Source organism: Lolium perenne, chromosome 5, assembly GCF_019359855.2.
Source record: "Lolium perenne isolate Kyuss_39 chromosome 5, Kyuss_2.0, whole genome shotgun sequence".
Taxonomy (NCBI): Eukaryota; Viridiplantae; Streptophyta; class Magnoliopsida; order Poales; family Poaceae; genus Lolium; species Lolium perenne.
The window spans coordinates 232,987,994-233,005,315 of NC_067248.2; the positions used below are offsets into that span (position 1 = coordinate 232,987,994).

Consider the following 17,322-nt stretch of genomic DNA (forward strand, 5'->3'; position numbering starts at 1 on the left):
CAAATTTACCAAGTGGATAGAAGCAAAGCCGATAAATTCACTAGACGCAGCGTCTGCAATAAAGTTCGTGAAAAGCATTGTTTTTCGGTTTGGAGTACCTCATAGTATCGTCACGGACAATGGCAGTAACTTCACATCCAAGGAAGTCAAGGCATACTGCGCAGAAGTAGGCATTAAATTGCACTTCGCGTCAGTTGGGCACCCGCAAACCAATGGCCAGGTCGAGAAAGCCAACGGTATCATCTGCAACGGTATCAAGAAGCGATTGCTGGGACCACTGGAAAAAGCTCGGCATACGTGGCCAGAAGAGTTGCCAAGTGTATTATGGAGTATTCGAACAACGCCAAATACAGCGACGCAGGAGACTCCGTTTTTTCTGGTCCATGGAGCAGAGGCAGTACTGCCGATAGAAATAGAGCTTGGTTCTCCAAGAGTCACGGAGTACGATGTAGAAACTTTCAGAAGAGCATTAGAGGACGATGTCGATGCACTGGACGAAGCTCGAGATGAAGTACTATCATGGGTCACCAAGTACCAGCAAGATCTGAAAAATTACCACAGTCGACGTTTGCGACCAAGATCCTTTCAGGTTGGAGACCTAGCTCTACGACTCAATTAACAGAGTACTGAAAAACTCGAGTCACCATGGCTTGACCCTTACATTGTCACGGAAGTCATCGAAGGAGGAGCATACAGGATCAAAGACAAGAAGACGGGGGTTCCCGAGAAAAACCCCTGGAACGTGGCGCAGCTAAGGCGTTTCTACGCTTAGTGTCGAAATATAGTCCTCCTTGTAAAAATACAATGTACTGAAACGCCCGCGAGTTTTCAGACGCACTCTTTTCCTTTTCCAGGGCACCGAGTGGGGCTGGGAAAGGTTTTTAATGAGGCGGGCTCGCGGTGCTGCATTATAATAAAGATAGTGGAGATATATATCTTTTTCTTCGACAAGCTCGGGGGCTTATGCCCAAGAGTTACAATATATATTATCAAAAATATTTCGCCTTGGTGTAAAACACCTCGCAAAATAAATGAACATACAAAATAGCGATCAGCAAAAAAGGCTCGGGGGCTCGTACCCGCAAAATATAGTACACTCAATATAGTTTATTTTGCCTTGGTTCAACCTCGTTTACACAATAAAGAAAATCGCCACCTAAAACACTCGGGGGCTCGACAAAGAAAAAGAAAGGAATACATCTTTCATGGCTTTAAAATATACAAGGTACAATCATTGAGGAAAATTGGCAAGACAAAGGAAAAATTCCTAACGGCCGCCTAATATGTTATCTATAGTCATTCGTTCACTATTGGAAGTGCGAGTGCTATGTTCAGCATAGCTGTCCTTCACGAAGAATTCAGCATCCATCCGAAGCAATTCATCCATCATATCTTCGGCAACAGGCTTTACCACATCATCAATTTTGTCAATATTCCTTTTCCTCTTCGCCATCTTGGCTAGGCACTTGGCGACAATTCGACTCATGTCTAACTTCGGATAGCAGATTTGTATCATGATCATAGCAAATCTCGCGCCAACAGACATTTGAGCTCGTACAAATCCATGGATTCGAGGGGCATCCCGGAATTTATCCATCAGAGCAGGAAACGTTTCTGGCATCTTGTTGCGCGGGAACAAGGCGCTGTAAACCAAAGACAAGGTTCTTGTACAGAAATCAAGGAACTCACGAACCTGACAAGCGCGGTCTTGAAATCTAACAATCTGTCGGGTGCGTTCTGGAGTGGCCCAGAACAGAGAACCATGGTCAAGTGAAAGATTAACCAGGAGATTAGTCCTCGTGTCTACCCTTTGGTCTTCAGTAGCAGTGTCTAGAAAGGAACCTATTTGGCGACAGCACACGAATTTCAAAAGGAGGAAATAGCGAAAAAACAGATGAAGTTTTTGTTTGCAAAAGTATACCTGACATGTCCACACTGGCTTCATTCATCAACTCGAGCATAAAATTCTCTCGGGTGGTAGCCTTCGCAGCTTCAAAAATGGCGGCCTCCTTGGCAGCTATGGCTTCCTGAGCCTGCTGCAGCGCAACTTTCTCTTTTTCAGATGACTTGCGAGACTGCTCCATCATTACAAGTGTTTGCTTCTTCGCACACTGAAGCTGTTGACGAAGTTCCTCCAAATCCTGCGCTGAACCCTTACTCGAGGAATCTTCACCAAATTTACTATCAATAGGCGTTTTCTTCGAGCGAGAGGAAGCAGGAAAAACGTCGAAAGGACGAGGAGTTGAAGTGTAGTTATCAAATATCAACTGAAAACAAAAAGGTTCGACATCAATCATCAAGCAAAAATAGAATTCCATTGATTTTCAGAATATTTACAAGACATTACAATGGAGGACGCCCTAACGAGCTAGTAGGGTAAGTGTCGCCAAAAGCTACTTTGGCGACAGCATCAAAAGGAAGAAAGAAAAAGAAAAAAGTAAGAAAGACAAGGTGGTCTACTTGACCTCCGGCTTGGATGAGCTTGGAGCAGGAGTGGGTTTGCAACCGAGGAAGGCAAGGATCGGCTTTGAGGGTGGCTTGGCAGCTTTAATTAAAGATTGCCATTTCTTCGTCTCCATCTCCTTTATGTCGCCAACTTTAGTCCAGTCGACGTTTTGCTGGCTGTCAGCAACCAGAGCGATTGTGCCTTCAACGCCAATCTTTAGGCCTTCTTGGTGAAGTTTGAGCCCAAGATCTTCCGTCACGTTGAAGCATTTGGCGAGAGCAGTAAAAGTGTTGGGCTCTTCTTTCTTCGTGAAGAAATAGGGGAAAAGCTTAGACAGACCTGCTTCGGCGTTAGCAAGGCCATCACGTGCTTCATCCCCATGGATTTCAAGGAGAGAAAGCGCGTCGATAAGCTCATCGCCTTCAGGATTTTCCAGTTCATACTCTTGATGCGTTCTCCCTGCAAACAAGCAAAAGGAAGCTCATCAAAAAGTACGCTAGAGAAAGTAAAGCAACCCGAAGAAATGCACAAGGATTTGAGTACTTACTAACAAAACGTCGACTCTGCGATTGCAAACGACTGAGGATTTATTTTTCACGAGCAGCTTGCTCGGTGATCTTATCGCTCAAAGCAGTTTCTGCCTCATGAAGTCTTTTTCGAAGATCTTCGACAGTGGCGGCCTCTGCCTTAGCATTATTGGCATCTGCTTCAGCCTTCTTACAAGCTTTTTCACTTTGCTCCAGTTTACGAGCAAGAGAATCAACACGCTTGTTGGACTCTACGAGATTTTCTGACAGAATAGTCGACAACAATCAAAGCCGTGATACGAAAATGATGGAAAGGGCATACACCAGAAGAAGTAACAAAGTAGTACCTTCGGCTTTTTTAGCATGATCACGGTATCCAATGAATTGGGTACCGAGATGGATGAGTTCCTTCATCAAGGGCTGCCAAAGAAAGATAGAGAAAGGAAGCATTAATAAGGTAAAAAGTTCGACAACAAAAAATAAAAGAGACGCGAAAAACAAAAAAGAGTTAACAGCATTGAAATATTTGGCACGGAAGAGAAGAAGTGCACAACTTACATCATCCAAGGAAGGAGTCGTAGAGCTACCAAGTAGTAAGGTAGGCTCCTTGGCTGGCTCGATCCTTGTCCTCTTTGGCGAAGAAGCACGGGGGCTTGCAGGAGGAGTAGGATGCTCGATATTTTGCTGAGGAGGCGAGGTTTCATCTCCATCAGGCTGAGCTTCAGAGATAACTAAAGTACGCGACGTACTCGTTCGAGCAGTCGCGTCAATAGGTTGATTTTCATCCTCGTCACCGCTACAGCACAAGGCGACAATATAAGAATCAACAAAGACAAGAACATCGAGAGCAAACAACAACGAGCAATAGAGAACTTATGAGCTGACAAGGGCATCCTCGTAAGGATTGAAAGTTGTCTTCTTTTCAGAAGGACCAACTTCTTCGGCAGGAGGTGCGCTGGCCTTGGAGGTGCCAGAATCGGCACCTTCATCCCTTTTCCTCTTGTTCCTTGGAGAAACAGCGGAAGGAAGGGAGTGTGTCGAGGCAGTGGCCTCAGACTCGGCTTCTTTTTCAGAGGAAGCCGCGGATTTTTGAGAACCCGCAACTTCACTCTCAGGGCGAGAAGTACCTTGGTTGTCATCATCGACAACGGTACGTTCTTCGACTTCTCCACCTTCAGGAAGAGGAGGAAGAGAAGCCAGAACATGGTGGTTCTGCGAAAAACAAAGAGTTGACAAAAAGTTATGCAAAAAGACGCTAGCAAAATAGTAGTCGACAGATACCAAAAACTCGACAAGACAATATAGTAGTCAAGAGGAAAATTACCTCGGGAAGGGGATTGGCGCCACTATATGGCGTAATACGGCAAGAGGATGGAATAGGATCCTTCTTGCTGAGCGACGGGATCTTTCGGATCAGTTTTTCCAAATCCTTCACATGTAGGTCTTTGGAGAGCCTATCGACGTCTTCTTCACCAGCGTACATTCAAAGGGGATTTTTGCGAGCCTGGAGTGGCTGCACTCTAATCCTAAGGAAATAGGCTGTGATTTGAATACCCGACAGCTCCTTGCCACTGGTGTTCTGCAGCTGGTGGATGCGAGTCATCAACGCCTCTGTCGTCAATTTCTCATCTTCCGTGGCTTCAGCATCCCAGGAACGGCGGCGAAGGATTTTGGCTCCTCCGTCGAAAGGGGCGATGTTGTTCTCCACTGAATCGGAGCTCTCTTCGTGCACATACAACCATTTCTTCCGCCAACCTTGGACAGAGTCGGGGAATTTGACGTCGAAGTATTCGACGTCAGAACGAACACAGATGACAACGCCGCCAATGTTGTAGGCGACGTTGTGGGAGCCATTACGGCGGAGGCAGAAGATACGCTTCCACAGAGCCCAATTAGGTTTGATTTCGAGGAAGCACTCACACAGTGTGATAAAAATCGACACGTGGAGGATGGAATTGGGCGTCAGCTGATGCAGCTGAAGCCCATAGACAAAAAGAAGACCTCGAAGAAACTCGTGGATAGGGGGAGAAAGACCACGGATGAGATGGTCAACGAAACTGACCCGGTACTCCATTGGAGGGGATGGATAGCTCTCCTCCTTGGGGAAGCGCAGCGCGTTCTCCTTCTTGGTGAACCCAAGCTTCTTCAGCAGGTTCATATCCTGGTTGGAGATCTTAGATCTCTCCCACTCCAGATCTTCGGCGGCCATCTTGGATTCCGGAGTGTTGTGCCTGGTCAGACGCGCGCGAGGTGGCATCAATGAGCGTGGAAGAGAAAGGTGCGAGCGAGATTGAGCGCAAGAGGCAATGGGAGCAATGGAGGATTTTTGCAGAGGAAGAACAGAGGTGCGGCGCGAGCTAAAATATTGACGGAGGAAGACGATGACCTTAAATAGAGTTGCGGTGAATCGACACACCGTTGGATGAAGAGATTGCGGGATAGATGGTGTACACGTGGACAAGGGGTAAAAAGTAATTTCATTCAGACGAGAAAGCGCAGGAGCTACAGTACGTGCGCCAGAAAAAGTGGAGGACATGTGTCCCCCATTTGCACGACGTGTCAACTTGATGAGCAATTTGGGCCCGCAAGGCAGAGAGAGCAGTTCTCGCGTTTTCCCGATACAGCGGTTGTGGCTATCGTCAGCAATGATGTTACCTTGGTCAGAGAAAAATTCGGCTAGACAGCTTCATAATAATAGCGACAACAAAAGATTGTTGATTATTTCGAGAGCCTTTGGTCAAATACAAGTTTTTGATCAAATGCTCGGGGCCTACTTTGGAACAATAAAAAAGCTCGAGAAAGACAAAATAGAAATGGCGAGAGCCTATGATCAAACATAAGCATTTGCTCATAGCCTCGGAGGCTACTCCCATCGGGAGCGCTGTTCGCGCACCCGACAGATATGAAAACTTCGAGAAGAAAGGAAAATATAGCAACGTAAGGCGTTGAGCCTACACCCAAGCACAAGTCCTTGGTTGTAGCCTCGGGGGCTACTCCCATCGGGAACGCTGTTCGCGTGCCCGATGAAATTATAAAAAAAAGAGGATAAGAAGAAAAAGTGAGCATATTTCGAGTTATGTAAATAACTCTACATATACTCCCATCGGGAAGGCAATATAAGTCATCCGTTGACTCAATAAAATGTGCTATTCCAGCAGCCGAAAAAGCACTCGACAATATATTCTCAGAGCGCCAAAGTAGCGAATAATATCTGAATGCCGCAAAACTTTGCGAAGGTAAGACCCCAGATCCGTTCTGAGCGGCGTGGCGCCGTCTCTGACGTCGGTTTGCTACTTTTTTCCGTATCAACAGATGCGAAGAAAAATCCTAACAGACGCGTTAGGTACCCGATAAAATATGACTGGGACTCGACAGAATGGTAAGACCTTAAGCGACACCTGTCGAAGTTTACACCAGTATCCCGAGATCATGTCCAGGGACGTGATCTTGAAGTAGGTTTTTGCGGATTGCCACTAGAGCAGTTAACTAGTACCTGATCCGTCAGATGAACTAGCCCCAACTACCATTATCCCTGTACAATATATAATTTCATATCCAAAGATATATGATAAAGTTCAGAGCTATTGAATGAATATAAAGTTGGAGATTTTCCCTGACTCTGCGATTCAAGCAAAATCTCGGGGGCTACTGACATAGGCATCCCCAATGGGCCTACCGAAGATGGTACCCGGGATTTACTGAAGGCCCATGACCCGAAGGATAAGGAGAATCGGAAGCCCAAATTATTATTAAGGAAAGTTAGAGTTGTATTAGGAAGCAATACTTGTAATCTTGCAGGATGAGTTGGAAACCCTCCCGGACTCTGTAACTTGTTTATTACGAATCCCTCGGCTCCGCCTCCTATATAAGGGGGAGTCGAGGGACAAATAAAGCATCGAATCATTGTCTTACAAACCCTAGTTTTCATATCGTCGAGTACTTTTCGGCTGAAACCTTCGAGATCTACTTGCCCTCTACTTCCGACTAAAACCCTAGTCTACAACCCATAGGCATTGATAAGTTAGTCCCTTGTCAGACGTATCAGAGAGGCAGATACATAAACTAAGGGCGGAACAAGCTCGTAATCGCGAGGTGAATCAGAAGAGGATGGATGATGAGGCTGTACGTAGATTTGGAGAGGAAGAGGTGCGCAGGGAGGCTCGTGAAGCGGAGAGGAAGAGACTAAGGGAAAGAGCTGCTGAGGCGCAAGCGGCAGAAGAACGCGGCGACAAGTCTGGAAAATGGCCACGGTGGACGCAGGGAAAGTAGAGTGATGTGTCGTACTGGCTATGTATCTTAATTTCAGTTTTAGTTTGTCGCTGTATCTTAAATTTCGTATTTTAATTTCAGCTGCAATGTATCTTAATTTCAGTTATAGTATTAATGTGAAATGAATTTGCCGCAAAAATGTTGTGTCCGAAATTTTGGCTCAATTGTTTCCCGCCTAAATTCGCCGCCCAATTTTTGCCCACCCAATTTTCCCGCCATTTATTCCCGCCCAAATCTCCCGCCACTTTTTCCCGCCCAATTTTTCCCGCTCACATCTTCCCGCCGAAAGTCATCCCTTCTAGCCTATAAACCCCGCCCCCACGGTTTCCTTGTCTTTCAGTGTATTCTCTCAATAAGATGGATCCCCCATATAAGAATCCCCTCATCTTTTCAACGAATTCATGGCCAAACATCTTCTAGACAGTGCCCGCTATGTGATGAGGGAGAGTAAGGTAGAGACCTTCGAGGAGTTCATCAGTAGCGACGCCTTGCTTCGTAAGGTGGGTAGGAAATTTGAGACTTGGTCTTATGGATATCCAATCAAGAAGATGTCTGCTCGTAGCCCACGGGAAATAAGGTGTGAGCTTATCAGGTTGAATAAGAAGTGGAAGTCACTAACATGGAAGAATGAAGAAGATAGGGGAAGGGATTTGAAATATCCAGAACGATGGGCGGCTAAGAGTGAAGACGACGATAATATCTTCGAGCCTAGCACCAAGGCAAAGAAAGCTGCATCGTCGAAGGGCAAGAGTGTCAAGTCCTCGAAGGGCAAGAGCGCTGCACCGCCGGTCGTCGACTCGGACGACGACTTCGAGCCTAGCACCAAGGCCATGAAAGCTGCATTGTTGAAGGGCAAGGGAAAGAGTGTGCTGCGTTCTTAGTGTTCTAGTTAGCAGTAGTCATGGATCTTGCAGTATGTTGTAGCATTGATGTACCGTTTAATTTGTTAGAAGAGAGTTATGTTGCAGTAGTAAGTTGTATCTTAATTATTGCTTGGTGTACCGTTTAATTTATTGGTGCTGCTCGGTACTCGACAACATCCGAAGGTCGGGTGCATGTGAGAGCCGAGTATATTCGACGTAGTTTGTCCTCAAAACGCCGTGCGAAGGAGGCGTGGTGCTCATACCGTCCAAGAAGTGGGCCGGAGGAGAGCGAGCGTGTATACTGGGCGGCGTCATCTTGGAGCTCCACCCTCAACTCGGCCTACAATTGTGAGCACAAATTAGTAATGTGTTCGCAAAATGTACAAAAAATATATTTGACTTACAGCGTGATGCCGAGTGCCTTAAGTGGAGTGACGAGGGTAGGTGTCCCACTGTGTCGAGGGAGCCCTCTCAACTAGGTCACACGCTTGGCTCAGCCGAAGTCGTGTCCTAGGCATGTACGCCCGCAAGTACTGCTGAAATTCCTGGAGATCAAACAACTCCCTAGTGAACCATGATACTTCCGGCGCATTGGCCCAACTCGTGATGTATGGAGCCAGGACCTGTACCCATCCAACAGCAGTCTTGTTCGCTCCTTTTCTGTTTAACCTGGAATTACATGCCGTCAATGATTGTCCAATTGATGTAATAACTTAGGACAAAATTAAATTGTACTCACGCGTGAATGCGTGGTGGTAGAGGAACGGTGGAACGGTGGGAGGTGGTGGCTCGATCAACTGACGCTGTCCAAATTGTCTCATGATCCTCTGCTGGGACATCTCCTCCACGAAGTTCATCCTCACTAACATATTTCTCTTGACATGCAGCTATGCCACATCATCATGAGTCCACTAGCTTGCCATATCATCATGTGTCAATTGACCACAATTTAAAAACTAATAGCCTCATTTAGTTGTACGTCTATTTGATCTCACCAAGGCCTCCACCTTTCATTGATGCAAGGACAGTTGAGTTACAGAGTTCCTCATCAAGAAGCAGCCATCGTTTTTGTATTCCAACCTTTTAAGCTTCCACCAGGCCTCCTTCCACTAAGCTCCTTCAATGTCATCTTCAATTCCCACTATGGCTTCCCACGTAAATTATTTATTTCCTTTCCTCTTCATCTTCTATTGCAAACAGAAACCGAGTATGTCCCCCTCATATCATGTGTATATATATTTCCATTCTCTCCACCATTTTCTAGCCATGTTCCGTTATTCTCCTCGCAACACATCACTGCTTGCCATGACACACCCTCCCTCCTCTCTTCTCTCCCACCATGATAGAGCTTTCGCCGTCTCCGCACCGGAGGCATTCGCAAGGGTTTGGAGCTATACCATCCGGTTTACCCTCTCTTGCTGTGATGTGGGGTGTTCATTGACATATTTGTCCTGCCTTGCCGGCAGCCTAATGCAAGATCTGAACAGATCAATTCGGGTGAACGGCGAGGCGTGATGGATATCATCGTCCTGTGAATTCCACAACTTCTCTTTCTCCGCTATCGAGAATATGATATATATATCCATATGCTATGCTGTGACCATTGGGCTGCAGAGGTTTATGTTCCAGCTAAAGTGTAATAGGCCGGTAAGATTAATTGCATCTTATTTTGGCATGCTGTTCACACCCGCTGATAGGAAAGATGTCTCTACTAGGATTCTGCTACAGGTGGAAGATGGTTGACAAGAATGGTTTTTGCATGAAGATAGTTCTAAATTTAGTCACGTACATTATCTGAATTTTGCTTTCCTGGTAAGAAAAGCCTATCAAGCAACATCTCTATGCATATTCATGCCTCTGATGTTTACTCTAATTTGTAAATTTCTGCAACTATTTCGTCGTAAGAAATCTAAGTTACTCAATATTGGTTGTGTGTATAATGCAGACCATTATGTTGTAGGCCAGAAGTTTTGAAATAGAAGAACCATTTGTTTACATGATTTAGGAAGTTCTTTGAAATTAAAGTTGGAGTATTCAGAGAAGACAGCTACAACTGTACTCAAATGCTGATATGCGTAGTTGGTGTGCTTCTTGCTTGCTTAGTGACAACAAGTATCGTCAGTTAGCATTTTTCTCACCGAAGTACTGAAGATACAAAATATGCACTAAAATTCCCCGCAGTGACATGTGAGCCCTTCTTTATAGATGAATTTAAGTATTGTTCTAAATTGATACTAGTGCTATTGAGCCTTTTTAAATTCTTATTTCTACATAATCTGATAAACCATGACTTTGAGTTTTTGACCATCCTAAATCATAGTTGTACACATAGTTCTAAAAGTTTCAAGTTACGCTATATTATTTGTACAAGATCTTTCAACATTTTCAATGTCCAAATTTTTTGTTTCCAAGGATCCTGCTGCAACGCGTAGGGTATTCTCTAGTTGGGGAGAATTTATCCTCCCTAATTTAGTGGGTGTCCCTTGTTTTCTCCGCCAAATTGAGAGGACATGGCAATTTCTGTTGTAATCTTACGCGTGAGGCCGTGAGCCATGCAGGATTCCTTGGAAACAGCCGTAAATGATGAAGTAATGCTAATCCCCTAAAATCGGATCTCAACTATCCCCAACTCTAACCTCCAATGGCCTGAGCCTCTTCTCCAATCTCCTCGACGCCAAGCCCTGCATGCGCCGCCAACCTCCCCTCAAGCTACGGCACGGGCCACCGGCCCCCACTCCACCCCCATTCCTTCCCGCAGCAGGTCCAACCCGTCGGCGTGGGCTTCACCCGCCGCCGTCTTTCGCTTCGACCTCCGGCAAGGACGCCGTGGACTCAAGTCGAGCCCGCGCCTACTCGTCTCCTCTCCTGCAGCGCCCCACGGAGTAGGAGACCTGGTGATGCCCGACCGAGTCGTGGAACTACACCGGGTTGACCTGGTGCCTCGCCGTCGGGGACGACCAGGGCGGCGCAGCCGTGCCTCTCGCCGGCGGGAGGGTAGGGGCGCAGGAATTGCAACATGAGGCACGGAGGAAGGCCGGCGGTCGCCTTCCCGAGGTGCTGCTGCCGGCGCCGGCCACGAACCCAAACTGTTGCTCCTCATGCCGACCACCACATTGTCCGTCGCTGCCTCCCCAAGCTTCTGCTGCCCGTGAGCTTCCTCTCCTCCTCCTCATCGACTTGCATTCCTTTCAAATTCAGTACATATCATTTTATCGTGTTCAATGAATGTGGTAGCAGCGGAATTTATGCATAAATCTCCTGTGGCAGCGTTAGGGTTTGGTCCAGTATGATTACTTGAATTAGGCCACGAATTCACAGGAAAAAGAACTCTAGCCTGTGTTGTTTTAGTCGGCCCCAAAAAACTGCATTTTTTCGCATTCAGAATCTTACTAGTACATAGCTGTGTGAAGTGAAGTTGTTTGATTCCCAAGGGATTGTAGTACGACCTCAGACTCCTGGTTGCATGCACACTTTATATTTGTTGCCTTTTTTTCCTATTGCTGAAATATGGAAGCGGGAAATCTATATTCAACTTAATTAAAAACTTGGTCCGCATAGGCAGTAGTTTCTTTGGATTGTTTTCTGCTCATCATGCACATGCAGTGGTGAAACTCTATCTTGTCTCAAGCTATTACTACTCATATATGTTTTCAGTTTTCACTGCGGTTTGATAACTAACGTGTTGCAGGTACCCATGGATATGGCTTCTTGCTCTTCCTACAGTAACCTGGGGTTCTTTTCTTTTGTTGTCATTGACGTTGGCAGCTGACGCGGGCCGCTGCTGGTGTCGCCGAAGAGGACGCTGCTGTCCTCGTCTCCTCTCCTGCAGCACCCAACGGAGGGGGAGACCTGGTGGTGCCTGGCCGAGACGTAGAACTCCACGGGTTGACCTGGTGCCCCGCTGTCGGGGACGACCAAGGTGGCGCAGCCGTGCCTCTTTCCGGTGGGAGGGGCACAGGAATTGCAACATGAGGCATGGAGGAAGGCTGGCGGTCGTCTTACTGAGGTGCTGCTGCCGGCGCTGGCCACGAACCCGAACTGTTGCTCCTCATGCCGATCACTACATCGTCCATCACTGCCTCCCCAAACTGCTGCTACCCGTGAGCTCCCTCTCCTCCTCCTCCTCATCGAGTTGCAGTCCTTTCAAATTCAGTACATATCATTTTATCACGTTGAATGAATGTGTTCGTAGCTGAAATTATGCATAAATCTCTTCTGCCATGGCATTAAAGATTTTGTCCTGTACGGCCTGACGATTACTTGAATTAGGCCACGAATTCGTAGGGAAATAACTCTGGCCTGTGTCGTTTCTGTCGCCCCTGAAAAGCTGCATTTTTTCGCATTCAGTTCTCACTAGTACATAGCTTCAAGTTTGAAGTGAAGTTTTTTGATTCCCAATGGATTGAAGTATGTCCTGGACTGCTGGTTGCATGCAGAATTTGTATATGTTGCTTTTTTTCCTATTGATGTAATACGGAAGCAGGAAATCTATTTTACTTGATTAAAATCTTGGTCTAGCTTCATGCTTCAGTCTTTTAGACAATGGGGACTGGGGACTTTAATTCTGTAAAGTTATCCATCATTTTTGATTTGTGACTGGTTCAGTTGGATATTGTTCTCTACTATTTGATCTTTTTTTAATGCACTTAATGGTTGTAGTAAAAACAAGCCTGTCTAGTATTATTTCTGGGTTGGTTCGATTTTTGCGATTAGCTGTATGATTTTAAGCGGTCATACATGTAATTTTGTGTGTAAATATGATCACTTGTTTCTTGAACCTGCATTCGTTCTCAAGTGTAGTTCTGATCTGGTCATTTGCCATGTGATCTACTCACATTTTTTGAACCCTTGGCATGACTTTGTAGATTCGGATCATCTAAAAATTTAGGCCATGTGATCTTTACTCTTATCAGTAGATTAGTAATCATATGCAAATTGAGCTCCCAATTGGCATCTATTATATACTAATCTATTATATACTAAAAGCAAAATAAGGATGTTTTTCGAGGCACCCGGTTAATCCACATATGCTTAAAAATTAGAAACCAAAGATTTTAATTTTAACGGCTGAGATTTAAAGATACGAAGTGTTACGTAAAACAACATACGTGTACAAAAATGAACTAATGTCGCGATTGTGTAGTTTCTATACGACTCCATATCTTTCCTTTCAAACGTAGACTCGGAAAAAAGAGTAAACTAAACCTGAAGAAAATCGTACTCGACTTACCTATCCCGGTCCGTTTGAAAATAAATGAGAAGACAGCTTGCTAGAGAAGTCCGCTCCTAAAAAAGTAAAGCAACTTCTATACGTCACACGGTTTAGATAAAACGTGAAAAAAAAACTAAAAAAGTGACACGGTCTATGTCGTATCATCATAGGACTCTAGATGCAGTCTTTTATTTTTTTTCATGGTAGCCCATCTACGATATTTGTAGCACGTAAAAGCTCAAACATGCTGAACTGCAGATGCATGTGCATCTTAGCAGGATATGCAAAAAAAAAAATACGTGGCATGTAATTACATGCTACAAAGTTTAGCAAGGATATCAAATGTGAATTTTACTAATATAAGTTACATTTTTTATTGGCCGGTATTTCCGAAATTTCTCCTCAACCCGATTTTCCGGTTACTAGCGAGAGAATTCTTACCATACGAATTTACTGGTATCTATATAATTTACTCGAATTTGACTTTCTTTGGTTAATTTTGGATGAGTTTGCAAATTTATTCGACAAATCTCGGACGATATTACGAGCGGTATTTCTGAAAACCAGTAATACAAGTGACCATTGGTATTTTTCCCACCCGAAATAAAACACAACGATATATATTAATACGTCGATGTAATGCAAAAAATTTAGGGGGCAAAAATAAAGGCGGATTTGAAATATTGGTCGATTTTTCCAATTACTAGCGAGAAAATTTGTATCAGGCGAAAATTACTGGTATCTATATGTTTTGATCAGATTTTTATTTTCTTTCGTAAATTTTGATGGGTTTGTAAATTCGTTTGACAAATCTCGATGGTATTAGAATTGGTATTTTCGAAAACTAATAATACTGGTGATGACCAGTATTTTCTCCCACCCAAGATAAAAGAACGATGATATACACTAATACATCGATGTATAAAAATATTTACAGGAGGCAACGATGGTGTATCGACAACAACTTTTTTTCAAAAATAACAGCGTATTTGAAGTATCGGTATTTCCAGGAACCGGCAGTATCAGTGACCACCGATATTTTTTCCTGACCGAGATGAAAATCGCTGATCTACGCTAATACGCCGATGTAAAAAACAATTAAGGCAGGCATTGGTGGTGCATCAAAAAATACCACTTTTCCAAAACTAACGGCATATTTGTTTGTACGAACGTAAAAAAATTAGCGATTAGTTGCATGACCTATACCGATTACAACAATCTATTAATTTCTATAATGTATGGTAATCGACTTAGTTTTATGCTCATATGTGATCTATGCAAACATTTTTCTGAACAGAGTATATTGCACATGTAAAGTTAGTGCAAGCATTTCATGGCGTAATCTTGAAGAGTCTCGAGCCTTTCTAAGAAAAATGCTGATGTGCCCCGAAAAGCAAGATAAATGAGTCCTAGAACAGAGACACGACATCAAGCCACATTAAGCCATCTCACCCTAATTATAATGATAGTTAGATCTAATTGTGTGCATAGGATTTCAAAATAAATTAATAGTTATGTAACTGTGTAATCTGGGTTGACACGGATGGGTATCGATATTCAAATATGAAAGAGACTAATGTCTAAATAACCGCTTAAAAAAAGCAAAGACGATTATATAATAGTTTGTAAAAAAAAACTGATAGTACTTGATTCAGTGTAGGGTATTAGGGCGTCCGGTTCGGATATCCTCCTTGATACATAACGTAAATTCTAGGAGGGTTGGTAACTTAGTATTCCATACCATCCATGGCCTCATTAATGTACATTTCGGAAATGACAATTGTATATTTATCTTTCAACAACAATGACAATTGTAGCCATAAACACTCTTGACACAATAAGAATGATGCCCTCACAATGTTCCCATAAACAGTCTTGACACAAAAAGAATGATTCCCTCGCAATTGCGAGGGCCACACTACTAGTTAGGTAAAAAATATATTATCTTTCATCAAGTTAGTCAATTGACCGAGTAAGCATTCAACATAACAAGTTTACCTGGACAGTGTAGTATCTTGCAGGGACTCAAGTTAGCTGGTGTTGTTTGTGAGTTCATTGTCATACTTATTTCATGCTTGATGAAATGGATGTGTTTTGGAACTAATAGACTAGATCATCCCCACACCATTAAATTGAGTTTTGATCAGCCTGATCTAAGAGCTTTAGATTGCAGCAAGAGTATAATATGTTTTTAATACGAGTTATTTTCTCGGAAAACTGGTTGCTACAAAATATGCATCAAGAACACCATCAGCTACAACATCGCCAAGATGCTGTCGTCATGGGAGACAGCGATGCCTTGGTTGGGTCTTTGAGTATGGTGGTCGGTCTACTTTGATGTGCATGGTACTACTTGTTCCGTATTATTGCTTGTTTTGATGTTGCCGTGACTAAACAATAACATTACTTTATTGTATTATCTTAAAGGATACTGAATATTTACAGGTGAACTGTTGAGAGTAATTTTCACATCACTATTGAGAGAAGAAAAGAAAACTTAAACGATCTATCTTGGCCGTGCCTATTGGAAACATGTACATTTCCTGGTTCAAAACATATATCATTATCGTCATGGGTATAATCTAGAATGTTATGTAGGCAAATGATCCTATTTTTTTTTGCTCATAGTACTCATGCCCATGCTTGTGCCCCATGCAGAAAACGTTGAATGACATCAACGCCGACCTCCCTGAGCTCTTGGTGGTGGTCTCCTCTTCTTGCCCGGTCTGTTGTCGCCCGGATTCCACCTGGAGCAAATGCACGCGTCTTCCGGGAGAAGGTCGAGGGACAACTGGACCGTGATGCTGGTTCATTTCAAGCCTGCCACAAGGTAAATATTAATGATTGCCAATGTCTTTCGTTGGTACCTTCTTGTTGTGAATCATTTCTCAGTTCTAGCATATCATTTGCTACGTTACATGAACCAGAGAGGTCTCTAGTTGGAATTTCTCTCACATATATATTGTTCGCATGAATTGGTTATATACATTCTGGAGCATTGGAGCAGCATTATTCAATTTTTCTTTATTTAGTGAATTTCTTCATTGGATTTTTCTTGAATTTTCATGTATATATTTGTTCTTATGTGACACATCCGAGCTACGGACATAAACATGCGCTGACATAATTTTACTGCTACATGCAGGGTTTGGCTCTCCGATGCAGCTCTTTCAGGATGCACTTGAAACCCTCTGTGTCGTCCTCTGTAGGTACTCTTCTACTCCAGTTTCCTGTAGCCGAAGACCCCAGCTCCTCCTCTCCCATGTAGCCTTAACCGATGGTAGCCCCTGGTATTTCTGTGCAGCTACTGTTAGACACCTCTATTGCTCCTTGCATTCGATAACAGCTCCATGAAGCTTTGTATCCTCAAGGTAATGATCTGGTATATCTCAATCCACCGCGATGCCTCTCTCTTGTTGTGACAGCTATTGTACCGTGAGATTGATGAATCATGAATGTGTGCTTTTGAACGGCATTTGAGTTAGCATATTCTCGGTGTACCTGTGTGTTGGCATGTTCAATCTGGTGTTACCGTGGCGGTTCGATCTGCTTTTTTATGGTTAATGAGGGTGATTCAATTGGACACTAGTTAATTAGTTGATCATGCATGTCAGCGATCTTTGTTTTATATTTGTCTTCTGGCATGTTTGCATGACATGTAGGTTTGTATTCAACTATGATATATGATGTTAATTGTATTTTTGTCGAACAGTTCTATTACTAGCTTGGTGATGGCTCTTGTTGTTCGTCAGGCATGTCTTTCTGGGGGTAGATTTATGCATATCCACTGCTCCCTCCATTCCAATGAATAAAGCTTATATTTCTGAAAAGTCAAGCCAAGTAAAGTTTGACCAAACTTGTAGAAAAATATATATCAACAAATGTGGTATTCTATAGGTATCACATGAAAATATATTTCATGATTTATCTAATAGTATTGATTTTGTATTTTTTGTGAAAACTTGGTCAAACTTTACTCGGTTTGACTTCTCAGAAATATAATAA

General features: G+C 43.7%; 1 long non-coding RNA gene across 2 annotated transcripts; it reads left to right on the forward strand.

Annotated features, from left to right (window-relative positions):
• Nucleotides 1-10,593: 10,593 nt before the first annotated feature.
• Nucleotides 10,594-16,740, forward strand: LOC139831380 (uncharacterized). Of its 2 annotated transcripts, none has more exons than XR_011746106.1 (5): nucleotides 10,594-11,253; nucleotides 11,871-12,205; nucleotides 15,976-16,180; nucleotides 16,463-16,526; nucleotides 16,622-16,740. It is a non-coding gene; the product is annotated as an uncharacterized lncRNA (long non-coding RNA). The 2 variants fall into 2 exon arrangements; XR_011746107.1 differs by having other exon boundaries at nucleotides 15,976-16,147.
• The last annotated feature ends 582 nt before the right edge of the window (nucleotides 16,741-17,322 follow it).